This window comes from Coregonus clupeaformis, unplaced genomic scaffold (genome assembly GCF_020615455.1).
Source record: "Coregonus clupeaformis isolate EN_2021a unplaced genomic scaffold, ASM2061545v1 scaf0181, whole genome shotgun sequence".
NCBI lineage: Eukaryota > Metazoa > Chordata > Actinopteri > Salmoniformes > Salmonidae > Coregonus > Coregonus clupeaformis.
This window is the reverse complement of record NW_025533636.1, coordinates 425001-440109: the sequence shown is the minus strand read 5'-3', so window position 1 is coordinate 440109 and position 15109 is coordinate 425001. Positions and strand designations below refer to the sequence as shown.

The following is a 15109-nucleotide window of genomic DNA, read 5'->3' as shown; positions in this document are numbered from 1 at the left end:
ACGTAGCAGTACCTTCCTCTCTCATGAGGTCTGTGTATCTAACCTGACGTAGCAGTACCTTCCTCTCTCATGAGGTCTGTGTGTATCTAACCTGACGTAGCAGTACTTTCCTCTCTCATGAGGTCTGTGTATCTAACCTGACGTAGCAGTACCTTCCTCTCTCATGAGGTCTGTGTGTATCTAACCTGACGTAGCAGTACCTTCCTCTCTCGTGAAGTCTGTGTGTATCTAACCTGACGTAGCAGTACCTTCCTCTCTCATGAGGTCTGTGTGTATCTAACCTGACGTAGCAGTACCTTCCTCTCTCATGAGGTCTGTGTGTATCTAACCTGACGTAGCAGTACTTTCCTCTCTCATGAGGTCTGTGTATCTAACCTGACGTAGCAGTACCTTCCTCTCTCATGAGGTCTGTGTGTATCTAACCTGACGTAGCAGTACTTTCCTCTCTCATGAGGTCTGTGTATCTAACCTGACGTAGCAGTACCTTCCTCTCTCATGAGGTCTGTGTATCTAACCTGACGTAGCAGTACCTTCCTCTCTCATGAGGTCTGTGTATCTAACCTGACGTAGCAATACCTTCCTCTCTCATGAGGTCTGTGTATCTAACCTGACGTAGCAGTACCTTCCTCTCTCATGAGGTCTGTGTATCTAACCTGACGTAGCAGTACCTTCCTCTCTCATGAGGTCTGTGTGTATCTAACCTGACGTAGCAGTACCTTCCTCTCTCGTGAGGTCTGTGTGTATCTAACCTGACGTAGCAGTACCTTCCTCTCTCATGAGGTCTGTGTGTATCTAACCTGACGTAGCAGTACATTCCTCTCTCATGAGGTCTGTGTATCTAACCTGACGTAGCAGTACCTTCCTCTCTCATGAGGTCTGTGTGTATCTAACCTGACGTAGCAGTACCTTCCTCTCTCATGAGGTCTGTGTGTATCTAACCTGACGTAGCAGTACCTTCCTCTCTCATGAGGTCTGTGTGTATCTAACCTGACGTAGCAGTACCTTCCTCTCTCGTGAGGTCTGTGTGTATCTAACCTGACGTAGCAGCACCTTCCTCTCTCATGAGGTCTGTGTATCTAACCTGACGTAGCAGTACTTTCCTCTCTCATGAGGTCTGTGTATGTAACCTGACGTAGCAGTACCTTCCTCTCTCATGAGGTCTGTGTATCTAACCTGACGTAGCAGTACCTTCCTCTCTCATGAGGTCTGTGTGTATCTAACCTGACGTAGCTGTACTTTCCTCTCTCATGAGGTCTGTGTATCTAACCTGACGTAGCAGTACCTTCCTCTCTCATGAGGTCTGTGTATCTAACCTGACGTAGCAGTACCTTCCTCTCTCATGAGGTCTGTGTATCTAACCTGACGTAGCAGTACCTTCCTCTCCTCATGAGGTCTGTGTATCTAACCTGACGTAGCAGTACCTTCCTCTCTCGTGAGGTCTGTGTGTATCTAACCTGACGTAGCAGTACCTTCCTCTCTCATGAGGTCTGTGTGTATCTAACCTGACGTAGCAGTACCTTCCTCTCTCATGAGGTCTGTGTATCTAACCTGACGTAGCAGTACCTTCCTCTCTCATGAGGTCTGTGTGTATCTAACCTGACGTAGCAGTACCTTCCTCTCTCATGAGGTCTGTGTGTATCTAACCTGACGTAGCAGTACCTTCCTCTCTCATGAGGTCTGTGTATCTAACCTGACGTAGCAGTACCTTCCTCTCTCATGAGGTCTGTGTATCTAACCTGACGTAGCAGTACCTTCCTCTCTCATGAGGTCTGTGTATCTAACCTGACGTAGCAGTAGCTTCCTCTCTCATGAGGTCTGTGTATCTAACCTGACGTAGCAGTACCTTCCTCTCTCATGAGGTCTGTGTGTATCTAACCTGACGTAGCAGTACCTTCCTCTCCTCATGAGGTCTGTGTATCTAACCTAACGTAGCAGTACCTTCCTCTCCTCATGAGGTCTGTGTATCTAACCTAACGTAGCAGTACCTTCCTCTCTCATGAGGTCTGTGTATCTAACCTGACGTAGCAGTACCTTCCTCTCTCATGAGGTCTGTGTATCTAACCTGACGTAGCAGTACCTTCCTCTCCTCATGAGGTCTGTGTATCTAACCTGACGTAGCAGTACCTTCCTCTCTCATGAGGTCTGTGTATCTAACCTGACGTAGCAGTACCTTCCTCTCTCATGAGGTCTGTGTATCTAACCTGACGTAGCAGTACCTTCCTCTCTCATGAGGTCTGTGTATCTAACCTGACGTAGCAGTACCTTCCTCTCTCATGAGGTCTGTGTATCTAACCTGACGTAGCAGTACCTTCCTCTCTCATGAGGTCTGTGTATCTAACCTGACGTAGCAGTACCTTCCTCTCTCATGAGGTCTGTGTATCTAACCTGACGTAGCAGTACCTTCCTCTCTCATGAGGTCTGTGTGTATCTAACCTGACGTAGCAGTACCTTCCTCTCTCATGAGGTCTGTGTATCTAACCTGACGTAGCAGTACATTCCTCTCTCATGAGGTCTGTGTGTATCTAACCTGACGTAGCAGTACCTTCCTCTCTCATGAGGTCTGTGTATCTAACCTGACGTAGCAGTACCTTCCTCTCTCATGAGGTCTGTGTATCTAACCTGACGTAGCAGTACCTTCCTCTCTCATGAGGTCTGTGTGTATCTAACCTGACGTAGCAGTACCTTCCTCTCTCATGAGGTCTGTGTGTATCTAACCTGACGTAGCAGTACCTTCCTCTCTCATGAGGTCTGTGTGTATCTAACCTGACGTAGCAGTACCTTCCTCTCTCATGAGGTCTGTGCAGCCTGTGTATCTAACCCAGCCTTTCTTAAAGTATGGGTTGTGACCCAAAGTGGGGCACGGACCTGTTAATGGTGGGTTGCGACGTGGCAGAGTAAATGTATAATTATTTCATGAATTACTAATTGCGCAAGTGGGTGGAAGCTGCTGGAGTGGGTGGAAGCTGCTCGAGTGGGTGGAAGACGCCTGTGTGCTTCACCAGATCTATTTTCAGCAGTTTTAGTGAAGATCACTCCGCCACCCACAAACTGCAGTGCTGTCGTTCAGCAGCAACAGATGCACTGTCAGCCACTGGCTTGTCATTCTCACTCGCCATCACTCACCTCTGGCATCAAATGGACTCAAGCTAGCCACAAGTTCTGACTGAGCTCAGTTGTCATGAAACGCAAATACAGCGATGAGTTTCTCTCTCTTGGTTTCATACAAACTTAGAGAAATAATGAAGAGTGCCCACAATGTGTTTGGTGAGGGGAAAGTGTTTGGTGAGGGGGAAGTGTTTGGTGAGGGGGAAGTGTTTGGTGAGGGGGAAGTGTTTAGTAATGAGTCTCTCAAAACGAACAAATTAAAACGACAGGTCCTGACCAAACATCCACAGCATGACTGTAAACCCAGGGGAGTTCTTTCAGGACAGGGCAGAATGCTTCAGGAAACAGTGCTTCGACCGTGGAAAAGCAAGTCAGCTAGCAAGGCGTTGTTTTCATTTTATAACAGGTGATGATAAGCAGAAATAAGGGAGTACTGTCTCTCATAGTAGTCGACTTGAGTTTCTCTTTCAAACAATCCCCTTGTACACAGCTAATAGCTAGCTAGCTAACGTTAGCCATAGCTAGCTATTTATCTACTGAAAGGGCAACCCAGGAACAGTACAGATGAAGATGGGAAAAAAACTGTTGCTGTTAAGTAATCATTTTTATTCTGAACTGGAATAAAGTGATTGACGCGAGATGCTTTTTGAGGCAAACCCACTCACACAGTTCTGGAATGTTCATCTTACAGCTGGAAGCGGGCTCCTGCCTGACTGAGAAACCAGTAGATGTTCTGATCCAGTTTGGCACCACATATCTATGAGTCAGGGTTGTCAACTTAAGAAACAAGTAGAGAAACAGACTCAATGCTGAGCATGACCTCAGGGTTGCACTGTCAACAAATGAGGGCAGAATAGACATGCTTGTTGACAACGTCAACCAGCCACACACATCTCATTAGGAGTGTGTGTGTGTGTGTGTGTGTGTGTGTGATGTGATCAATCAGTTCAGAATTTAAATGAGTTGTTGTATTTTAACAGCAACAGTTCCAACCAAGACAGATATGTAAGAGTGTTTTTTAATGGAGAAAAAAACAAACATGAATAGCTTTTTATATGGGTATTTCATTTAATTGTAATTTGTCTATGTTGCATTTGTTAATGGGCATAAAGGCAATTAAATGTACTGATATTTACGTATAGTTGCATGTTTTCGTAAGCTTGGGTCCCAGGAAAACACAGTATTTCTCATTTGGGTCCCAGGCTGAAAAGGTTAAAGAACCCCTGGTCTACCATAGCAGGCGTAAACGTCCATCGTATTAAAGATGGCTGCCGTTTTACAGCCCGCTAACCAATTGTACTATTATGTGTGTTTTTCCGCGTTATTTGTAATTTATTCTGTACATAATGTTTCTGCCACCGTCTCTTATGACCAAAAAGAGCTTCTGGATATCAGGACAGCTTGTATTGGACGAAGACTTTTCTTCAACGAGTCGGACACGAAGGATATTCTACAGACACACGACAAGGCCCAAATCCCCGTAATTCGCATGAGAAAGAGACTGAGATATCGTGGACGTAGGTCGGGGTGCCTCGTAAGGATCCGACGGCGAGCGAGTAAACTGCCTCTACCATCAGTCCTATTAGCCAACGTTCAATCATTTGAAAACAAAATGGATGACCTAAGATTACGGTTATCCTACCAACGGGACATTAAAAACTGTAATATCTTATGTTTCACCGAGTCGTGGCTGAACGATGACATGGATAACATACAGCTAGCGGGCTATACGCTACATCGGCAGGATAGAACAGCTGACTCCGGTAAGACAAGGGGTGGTGGTCTGTGTGTATTTGTAAACAACAGCTGGTGCATAAAATCTAATACTAAGGAAGTTTCGAGGTTTTGCTCGCCGGAGGTAGAGTATCTCATGATAAGCTGTAGACCACACTATTTACCAAGAGAGTATTCATCTATATTTTTCGTAGCTGTCTATATACCACCACAAACCGATGCTGGCACTAAGATTGCACTGAATGAGCTTTATAAGGCCATAAGCAAACAGGAAAACGCTCATCCAGAGACAGCGCTCCTAGTGGTCGGGGACTTTAATGCAGGGAAACTTAAATCCGTTCTACCTCATTTCTACCAGCATGTTAAAAGTGCAACCAGAGGAAAAAAACTCTAGACCACCTTTACTCCACACACAGAGACGCGTACAAAGCTCTCCCTCATCCTCCATATGGCAAATCTGACGATAATTCTATCCTCCTGATTCCTGCTTATAAGCAAAAACTAAAGCAGGAAGCACCAGTGACTCTGTTAATAAGGAAGTGGTCATATGACGCAGATGCTAAGCTACAGGACTGTTTTGCTAGCACAGACTGGAATATGTTCCGGGACTCATCCGATGGCATTGAGGAGTACACCACATCAGTCACTGGCCTCATCAATAAGTGCATCGATGACGTCGTCCCCACAGTGACCGTATGTACATACCTCAACCAGAAGCCATGGATTACAAGCAACATCTGCACTGAGCTAAAGGGTAGATCTGCCGCTTTCAAGGAGCGGGACTCTAACCCGGACGTTTATAAGAAATCCCGCTATGCCCTCCGACGAACCATCAAACAGGCAAAGAGTCAATACAGGACTAAGATTGAATCGTACTACACCGGCTCTGACGCTCGTCGGATGTGGCAGGGCTTGCAAACTATTACAGACTACAAAGGGAAGCACAGCCGCGAGCTGCCCAGTGACACGAGCCTACCAGACGAGCTAAATCACTTCTACGCTCGCTTCGAGGCAAGCAACATTGATGATGCAATCTCTATTGCACTCCACACTGCCCTTTCCCACCTGGACAAAAGGAACACCTATGTGAGAATGCTATTCATTGACTACAGCACAGCGTTCAACACCATAGTGCCCTCAAAGCTCATCACTAAGCTAAGGATCCTGGGACTAAACACCTCCCTCTGCAACTGGATCCTGGACTTACTGACGGGCCGCCCCCAGGGGTCTGCCACGCTGATCCTCAACACGGGGGCCCCTCAGGGGTACGTGCTCAGTCCCCTCCTGTACTCCCTGTTCACCCATGACTGCAAGGCCAGGCACGACTCCAACACCATCATTTAGTTTGCTGACGACACAACAGTGTTAGGCCTGATCACCGACAACGATGAGACAGCCTATAGGGAGGAGGTCAGAGACCTGGCCGTGTGGTGCCAGGATAACAACCTCTCCCTCAACGTGATCAAGACAAAGGAGATGATTGTGGACTACAGGAAAAAGAGGACCGAGCACGCCCCCATTCTCATTGACGGGGCTGTGGTGGAGCAGGTTGAGAGCTTGAAGTTCCTTGGTGTCCACATCACCAACAAACTATCATGGTCCAAACACACCAAGACAGTCGTGAAGAGGGCACAACAAAGCCTATTCCCCCTCAGGAGACTGAAATCATTTGGCATGGGTCCTCAGATCCTCAAAATGTTCTACAGCTGCACCATCGAGAGCATCCTGACTGGTTGCATCACCACCTGGTATGGCAACTGCTCGGCCTCCGACCGCAAGGCACTACAGAGGGTAGTGCGTACGGCCCAGTACATCACTGGGGCCAAGCTTCCTGCCATCCAGGACCTATATACCAGGCGGTGTCAGAGGAAGACCCTCAACATTGTCAAGACTCCAGCCACCCTAGTCATAGACTGTTCTCTCAATTCTACTGCACTGCAAGCGGTACCGGAGCACCAAGTCTAGGTCCAAAAGGCTTCTTAACAGCTTCTACCCCCGAGCCATAAGACTCCTGAACAGCTAATCAAATGGCTACCCAGACTATTAGCATAGACACTTTAACTCTACCTACATGTACATATTACCTAAATTACCTCGACTAACCGGTGCCCCCACACATTGACTCTGTAAAGTCACCCAGAACTGTGAGGGGTGAGCCATCCTCAGGAAAGGAACTTGTCAAGCTCATTGATGAACTTTCCAAGGGAACCTGGAGGGCGATAAATGACAAGGATGTTAAGCTTGAATGGGCTAGTGACTGTGACAGCATGGAATTCAAATGAGGAGATAGACAGATGGGTCAGGGGAAAAAGAGAGAATGTCCACTTGGGCGAGATGAGGATTCCTGTGCCACCACCGCGCTGACCAGATGCTCTCGGGGTATCGCCAAGAAGTCGAGGGACTGGAGGGTAGCATAGGCTGAGATGAACTCTGCCTTGTTGGCCGCAGAACGGCAGTTCCAGAGGCTGCCGGAGACCTGGAACTCCACGTGGGTCGTGCGTGCAGGGACCACCAGGTTAGAGAGGCAGCAGCCATGCGGTGTGAGGCGTTTGTATAGCCTGTGCGGAGAGGAGAGAACAGGGATAGACAGAGGCATAGTTGACAGGCTACAGAAAATGGCTACAATAATGCAAAGGAGATCGGAATGAAATGAACTAAACATCTGGGAAAGCGAGAGAGCGGGGCTTCCCTCACTTACGTTTCACTGAAACACCCAAATATAACTCTCCCAACTTCCACCTCAGAAACTATAATTGTTGTAAACTACAGCGGTTCAATGTTTTCTAGGAGTAGACTAACTTAGTTTATTCAGCTAGCTAACTAGGTACAGTATTCTTCCGTGAAAACCGTCCAGGGCACCTAGTCATATGACGCCACAGCCAACTAGCATGCCGGACTCCAACAACACGGTTTAGCACCAATACTCGGCCACAACAAACCACCAGTGTGTCAACACGCCAAGCAGATCATTCGTGTTCGTGTCTAACGTTGTGGGTTAGTCCCGACAGCTTGAGCGAGTCCGTCGTCAACTTATTCAGCCAGTTAGTTAGCTAGAATAGTTAGCATACTAGCTAGCCATTGCTTTCTGCCTACGAAGAGACCCGTCCTCCCACGGCACGAAACACACAGAGAGAGCCAAGCTAACGTTAACTAGTCACCCATGTCCCGAATTCCCTTGAACGACTCTGTCTACCAGTATGTAAAAACAAAACACAAATGTAGGTTATAACTTACCCCTAGCAGCTACTGTTAGCTAGCCAAGTGCAAAGCTAGCCATTGAATTGACTCAGCCAGTTCGCGTCTGTTCGGTAGGTCGTTCCAGCTATTGTTTAGTAGCTATCCAGGTAGCAACAAGCTAGCTACATTTCGAGCACAGTAGCTACTTACTACCTAACGTTAACGCTTCAGACAATGAGGTTAGAAAAACAGCTGAATGGTAGGCATTATTGTATGTAATTATTGTAGGCAGCTAGCTGGCGTAATTACAGGTACTCTCAGGCGTGAAACAACTATCCACAGTTGCTAATAGTTACCAGGAGCTACCCGCTAGCTAGTCCAGGTAGTGGCTTAGCTAGCTAGCTTCGTGCTTCACCGGGCTCAGCCGAATACAATACCTACAATAATTACATACAACAACCCACGATAACTACCTACAATACCTAACTACAATCTAAATACATAGTTTAAGCTTTACTCGACAAAGCTTAAACTATGTATATAAGCCATGGTAAACTATGGTAAAATACCAAGTCCATATTATGGCAAGAACAGCTCAAATTTGCAAAGAGAAACGACAGTTCATCATTACTTTAAGACATCTAGTGGAAATTGTGCAGTTGAGATTCATGACAATAAACATCAACCTGTGTATAAGAAGTGCCACACTGGCTAACTCTCTACTGCCCCCTGTCTGTCTGCCACACTGGCTAACTCTCTACTGCCCCCTGTCTGTCTGTCACACTGGCTAACTCTCTACTGCCCCCTGTCTGTCACACTGGCTAACTCTCTACTGCCCCCTGTCTGTCTGCCACACTGGCTAACTCTCTTCTGCCCCCTGTCTGTCACACTGACTAACTCTCTACTGCCCCATGTCTGTCTGTCACACTGGCTAACTTTCTTCTGCCCCCTGTCTGTCTGCCACACTGGCTAACTCTCTACTGCCCCCTGTCTGCCACACTGGCTAACTCTCTACTGCCCCCTGTCTGTCTGTCACACTGGCTAACTCTCTACTGCCCCCTGTCTGTCTGTCTCTGCCACACTGGCTAACTCTCTACTGCCCCCTGTCTGTCTGCCACACTGGCTAACTCTCTACTGCCCCCTGTCTGTCTGTCTCTGTCACACTGGCTAACTCTCTACTGCCCCCTGTCTGTCTGTCTGTCACACTGGCTAACTGTCTACTGCCCCCTGTGTGTCTGTCTGTCACACTGGCTAACTCTCTACTGCCCCCTGTCTGTCAGTCACACTGGCTAACTCTCTACTGCCCCCTGTCTGTCTGTCACACTGGCTAACTCTCTACTGCCCCCTGTCTGTCTGTCACACTGGCTAACTCTCTACTGCCCCCTGTCTGTCTGTCACACTGGCTAACTCTCTACTGCCCCCTGTCTGTCTGTCACACTGGCTAACTCTCTACTGCCCCCTGTCTGTCTGTCACACTGGCTAACTCTCTACTGCCCCCTGTCTGTCTGTCTGTCACACTGGCTAACTCTCTACGGCCTCCTGTCTGTCTGTCACACTGGCTAACTCTCTACTGCCCCCTGTCTGTCTGTCTGTCACACTGGCTAACTTTCTTCTGCCCCCTGTCTGTCTGTCTGTCTGTCACACTGGCTAACTCTCTACGGCCTCCTGTCTGTCACACTGGCTAACTCTCTACTGCCCCCTGTCTGTCTGTCTGTCACACTGGCTAACTCTCTACTGCCCCCTGTCTGTCTGTCTGCCACACTGGCTAACTCTCTACTGCCCCCTGTCTGTCTGTCTGCCACACTGGCTAACTCTCTACTGCCCCCTGTCTGTCTGTCTCTGTCACACTGGCTAACTCTCTACTGCCCCCTGTCTGTCTGTCTCTGTCACACTGGCTAACTCTCTACTGCCCCCTGTCTGTCTGTCACACTGGCTAACTCTCTACTGCCCCCTGTCTGTCTGTCTGCCACACTGGCTAACTCTCTAATGCCCCTTGTCTGTCTGTCACACTGGCTAACTCTCTACTGCCCCCTGTCTGTCTGCCACACTGGCTAACTCTCTACTGCCCCCTGTCTGTCTGTCACACTGGCTAACTCTCTACTGCCCCCTGTCTGTCTGTCTGCCACACTGGCTAACTCTCTACTGCCCCCTGCCACACTGGCTAACTCTCTACTGCCCCCTGTCTGTCTGCCACACTGGCTAACTCTCTACTGCTCTCTGTCTGTCAGACTGTCTACATTTTACATTTACGTCATTTAGCAGACGCTCTTATCTAGAGCGACTTACAGTTAGTGAGTGCATACATTTTCATACTGGCCCCCTGTGGGAAACGAACCCACAACCCTGGCGTTGCAAGCGCCTTGCTCTACCAACTGAGCTACACAGGGTCTAACTCTCTCCTCCGTCCCTCTCTCTACCAGACTGGACCCCATCCTGTATAAGAAGTGCCAGGGTGACGCTGCCCGGCTCTGCCACACCAACGGCTGGAATGAGACCAGCGAGCTGATGCCACCTGGTGCTGTTTTCTCCTGTCTCTATCGCCATGCCTACCGCACCGAGGAGCAGGGGCGACGGGTAAGAGATTCAGGAGTAGCAAAGATAGAGTAGTTCCTATGGTTCCACATTACTACTGTGGTAGGATACATGTTGATGGAGTAGTTCCTATGGTTCCACATTACTACTGTGGTAGGATACATGTTGATGGAGAAGTTCCTATGGTTCCACATTACTACTGTGGTAGGATACATGTTGATGGAGTAGTTCCTATGGTTCCACATTACTACTGTGGTAGGATACATGTTGATGGAGAAGTTCCTATGGTTCCACATTACTACTGTGGTAGGATACATGTTGATGGAGTAGTTCCTATGGTTCCACATTACTACTGTGGTAGGATACATGTTGATGGAGTAGTTCCTATGGTTCCACATTACTACTGTGGTAGGATACATGTTGATGGAGAAGTTCCTATGGTTCCACATTACTACTGTGGTAGGATACATGTTGATGGAGTAGTTCCTATGGTTCCACATTACTACTGTGGTAGGATACATGTTGATGGAGTAGTTCCTATGGTTCCACATTACTACTGTGGTAGGATACATGTTGATGGAGAAGTTCCTATGGTTCCACATTACTACTGTGGTAGGATACATGTTGATGGAGAAGTTCCTATGGTTCCACATTACTACTGTGGTAGGATACATGTTGATGGAGTAGTTCCTATGGTTCCACATTACTACTGTGGTAGGATACATGTTGATGGAGAAGTTCCTATGGTTCCACATTACTACTGTGGTAGGATACATGTTGATGGAGAAGTTCCTATGGTTCCACATTACTACTGTGGTAGGATACATGTTGATGGAGAAGTTCCTATGGTTCCACATTACTACTGTGGTAGGATACATGTTGATGGAGTAGTTCCTATGGTTCCACATTACTACTGTGGTAGGATACATGTTGATGGAGAAGTTCCTATGGTTCCACATTACTACTGTGGTAGGATACATGTTGATGGAGTAGTTCCTATGGTTCCACATTACTACTGTGGTAGGATACATGTTGATGGAGAAGTTCCTATGGTTCCACATTACTACTGTGGTAGGATACATGTTGATGGAGTAGTTCCTATGGTTCCACATTACTACTGTGGTAGGATACATGTTGATGGAGTAGTTCCTATGGTTCCACATTACTACTGTGGTAGGATACATGTTGATGGAGAAGTTCCTATGGTTCCACATTACTACTGTGGTAGGATACATGTTGATGGAGTAGTTCCTATGGTTCCACATTACTACTGTGGTAGGATACATGTTGATGGAGTAGTTCCTATGGTTCCACATTACTACTGTGGTAGGATACATGTTGATGGAGTAGTTCCTATGGTTCCACATTACTACTGTGGTAGGATACATGTTGATGGAGAAGTTCCTATGGTTCCACATTACTACTGTGGTAGGATACATGTTGATGGAGAAGTTCCTATGGTTCCACATTACTACTGTGGTAGGATACATGTTGATGGAGTAGTTCCTATGGTTCCACATTACTACTGTGGTAGGATACATGTTGATGGAGTAGTTCATATGGTTCCACATTACTACTGTGGTAGGATACATGTTGATGGAGTAGTTCCTATGGTTCCACATTACTACTGTGGTAGGATACATGTTGATGGAGTAGTTCCTATGGTTCCACATTACTACTGTGGTAGGATACATGTTGATGGAGTAGTTCCTATGGTTCCACATTACTACTGTGGTAGGATACATGTTGATGGAGAAGTTCCTATGGTTCCACATTACTACTGTGGTAGGATACATGTTGATGGAGTAGTTCCTATGGTTCCACATTACTACTGTGGTAGGATACATGTTGATGGAGTAGTTCCTATGGTTCCACATTACTACTGTGGTAGGATACATGTTGATGGAGTAGTTCCTATGGTTCCACATTACTACTGTGGTAGGATACATGTTGATGGAGTAGTTCCTATGGTTCCACATTACTACTGTGGTAGGATACATGTTGATGGAGTAGTTCCTATGGTTCCACATTACTACTGTGGTAGGATACATGTTGATGGAGTAGTTCCTATGGTTCCACATTACTACTGTGGTAGGATACATGTTGATGGAGAAGTTCCTATGGTTCCACATTACTACTGTGGTAGGATACATGTTGATGGAGTAGTTCCTATGGTTCCACATTACTACTGTGGTAGGATACATGTTGATGGAGTAGTTCCTATGGTTCCACATTACTACTATGGTAGGATACATGTTGATGGAGAAGTTCCTATGGTTCCACATTACTACTGTGGTAGGATACATGTTGATGGAGTAGTTCCTATGGTTCCACATTACTACTATGGTAGGATACATGTTGATGGAGAAGTTCCTATGGTTCCACATTACTACTGTGGTAGGATACATGTTGATGGTGTAGTTCCTATGGTTCCACATTATTACTATGGTAGGATACATGTTGATGGGAGAAGTTCTGTGATTGTTAAGGACAGTGGTAGGTGATTATTTTGAAGGACAGTGGTAGGTGATTATTGGTAAGGACAGTGGTAGGTGATTATTGGTAAGGACAGTGGTAGGTGATTATTGGTAAGGACAGTGGTAGGTGATTATTGGTAAGGACAGTGGTAGGTGATTATTGGTAAGGACAGTGGTAGGTGATTATTGGTAAGGACAGTGGTAGGTGATTATTGGTAAGGACAGTGGTAGGTGATGGTGGTGATTGGTGAGGACAGTGGTAGGTGGTGATTGGTAAGGACAGTGGTAGGTGATTATTGGTAAGGACAGTGGTAGGTGATGGTGGTTATTGGTAAGGACAGTGGTAGGTGATTATTGGTAAGGACAGTGGTAGGTGATTATTGGTAAGGACAGTGGTAGGTGATGGTGGTGATTGGTAAGGACAGTGGTAGGTGATGGTGGTGATTGGTAAGGACAGTGGTAGGTGATGGTGGTGATTGGTGAGGACAGTGGTAGGTGGTGATTGGTAAGGACAGTGGTAGGTGATTATTGGTAAGGACAGTGGTAGGTGATGGTGGTGATTACATTTTACATTTACATTTTAGTCATTTAGCAGACGCTCTTATCCAGAGCGACTTACAGGAGCAATTAGGGTTAAGTGCCTTGCTCAAGGGCACATTTACGTCATTTAGCAGACGCTCTTATCCAGAGCGACTCACCAATTGGTGCGTTCACCCTATAGCCAGTGGGATAACCACTTTACAATGTTTGGGGGGGGTAGAAGGATTACTTTATCCTATCCCAGGTATTCCTTAAAGAGGTGGGGTTTCAAATGTCTCCGGAAGGTGGTGAGTGACTCCGCTGTCCTGGCGTCGTGAGGGAGCTTGTTCCACCATTGGGGTGCCAGAGCAGCGAACAGTTTTGACTGGGCTGAGCGGGAACTATGCTTCCGCAGAGGAAGGGGAGCCAGCAGGCCAGAGGTGGATGAACGCAATGCCCTCGTTTGGGTGTAGGGACTGATCAGAGCCCGAAGGTACAGAGGTGCCGTTCCCCTCACTGCTCCATAGGCAAGCACCATGGTCTTGTAGCGGATGCGAGCTTCAACTGGAAGCCAGTGGAGTGTGCGGAGGAGGGGGTGACGTGAGAGAACTTGGGAAGGTTGAACACCAGACGGGCTGCGGCATTCTGGATGAGTTGTAGGGGTTTAATGGCACAGGCAGGGAGGCCAGCCAACAGCGAGTTGCAGTAGTCCAGACGGGAGATGACAAGTGCCTGGATTAGGACCTGTGCCGCTTCCTGTGTAAGGCAGGGTCGTACTCTCCGAATGTTGTAGAGCATGAACCTGCAGGAGCGGGTCACCGCCTTGATGTTGGCGGAGAACGACAGGGTGTTGTCCAGGGTCACGCCTAGGCTCTTCGCACTCTGGGAGGAGGACACAGCGGAGTTGTCAACCGTGATGGCGAGATCATGGAACGGGCAGTCCTTCCCGGGAGGAAGAGCAGCTCCGTCTTGCCAGGTTTCAGCTTGAGGTGGTGATCCGTCATCCATACTGATATGTCTGCCAGACATGCAGAGATGCGATTCGCCACCTGGTTATCAGAAGGGGGAAAGGAGAAGATTAGTTGTGTATCGTCAGCGTAGCAATGATAGGAGAGGCCATGTGAGGATATGACAGAGCCAAGTGACTTGGTGTATAGGGAGAAAAGGAGAGGGCCTAGAACTGAGCCCTGGGGACACCAGTGGTGAGAGCACGTGGTGCGGAGACAGCTTCTCGCCACGCCACTTGGTAGGAGCGACCGGTCAGGTAGGACGCAATCCAGGAGTGAGCCGCGCCGGAGATGCCCAGCTCGGAGAGGGTGGAGAGGAGGATCTGATGGTTCACAGTATCAAAGGCAGCAGACAGGTCTAGAAGGACAAGAGCAGAGGAGAGAGAGTTAGCTTTAGCAGTGCGGAGAGCCTCCGTGACACAGAGAAGAGCAGTCTCAGTTGAATGACCAGTCCTGAAACCTGACTGGTTAGGATCAAGAAGGTCATTCTGAGAGAGATAGCAAGAGAGTTGGCTAAAGACGGCACGCTCAATAGTTTTGGAAAGAAAAGAAAGAAGG

The 15109-nt window shown here is 47.6% G+C and overlaps 1 pseudogene; it reads left to right on the top strand.

Annotated features, from left to right (window-relative positions):
* The window catches only part of LOC121556882, a 152513-nt pseudogene that overhangs the window by 87982 nt on the left and 49422 nt on the right, over positions 1–15109 (top strand).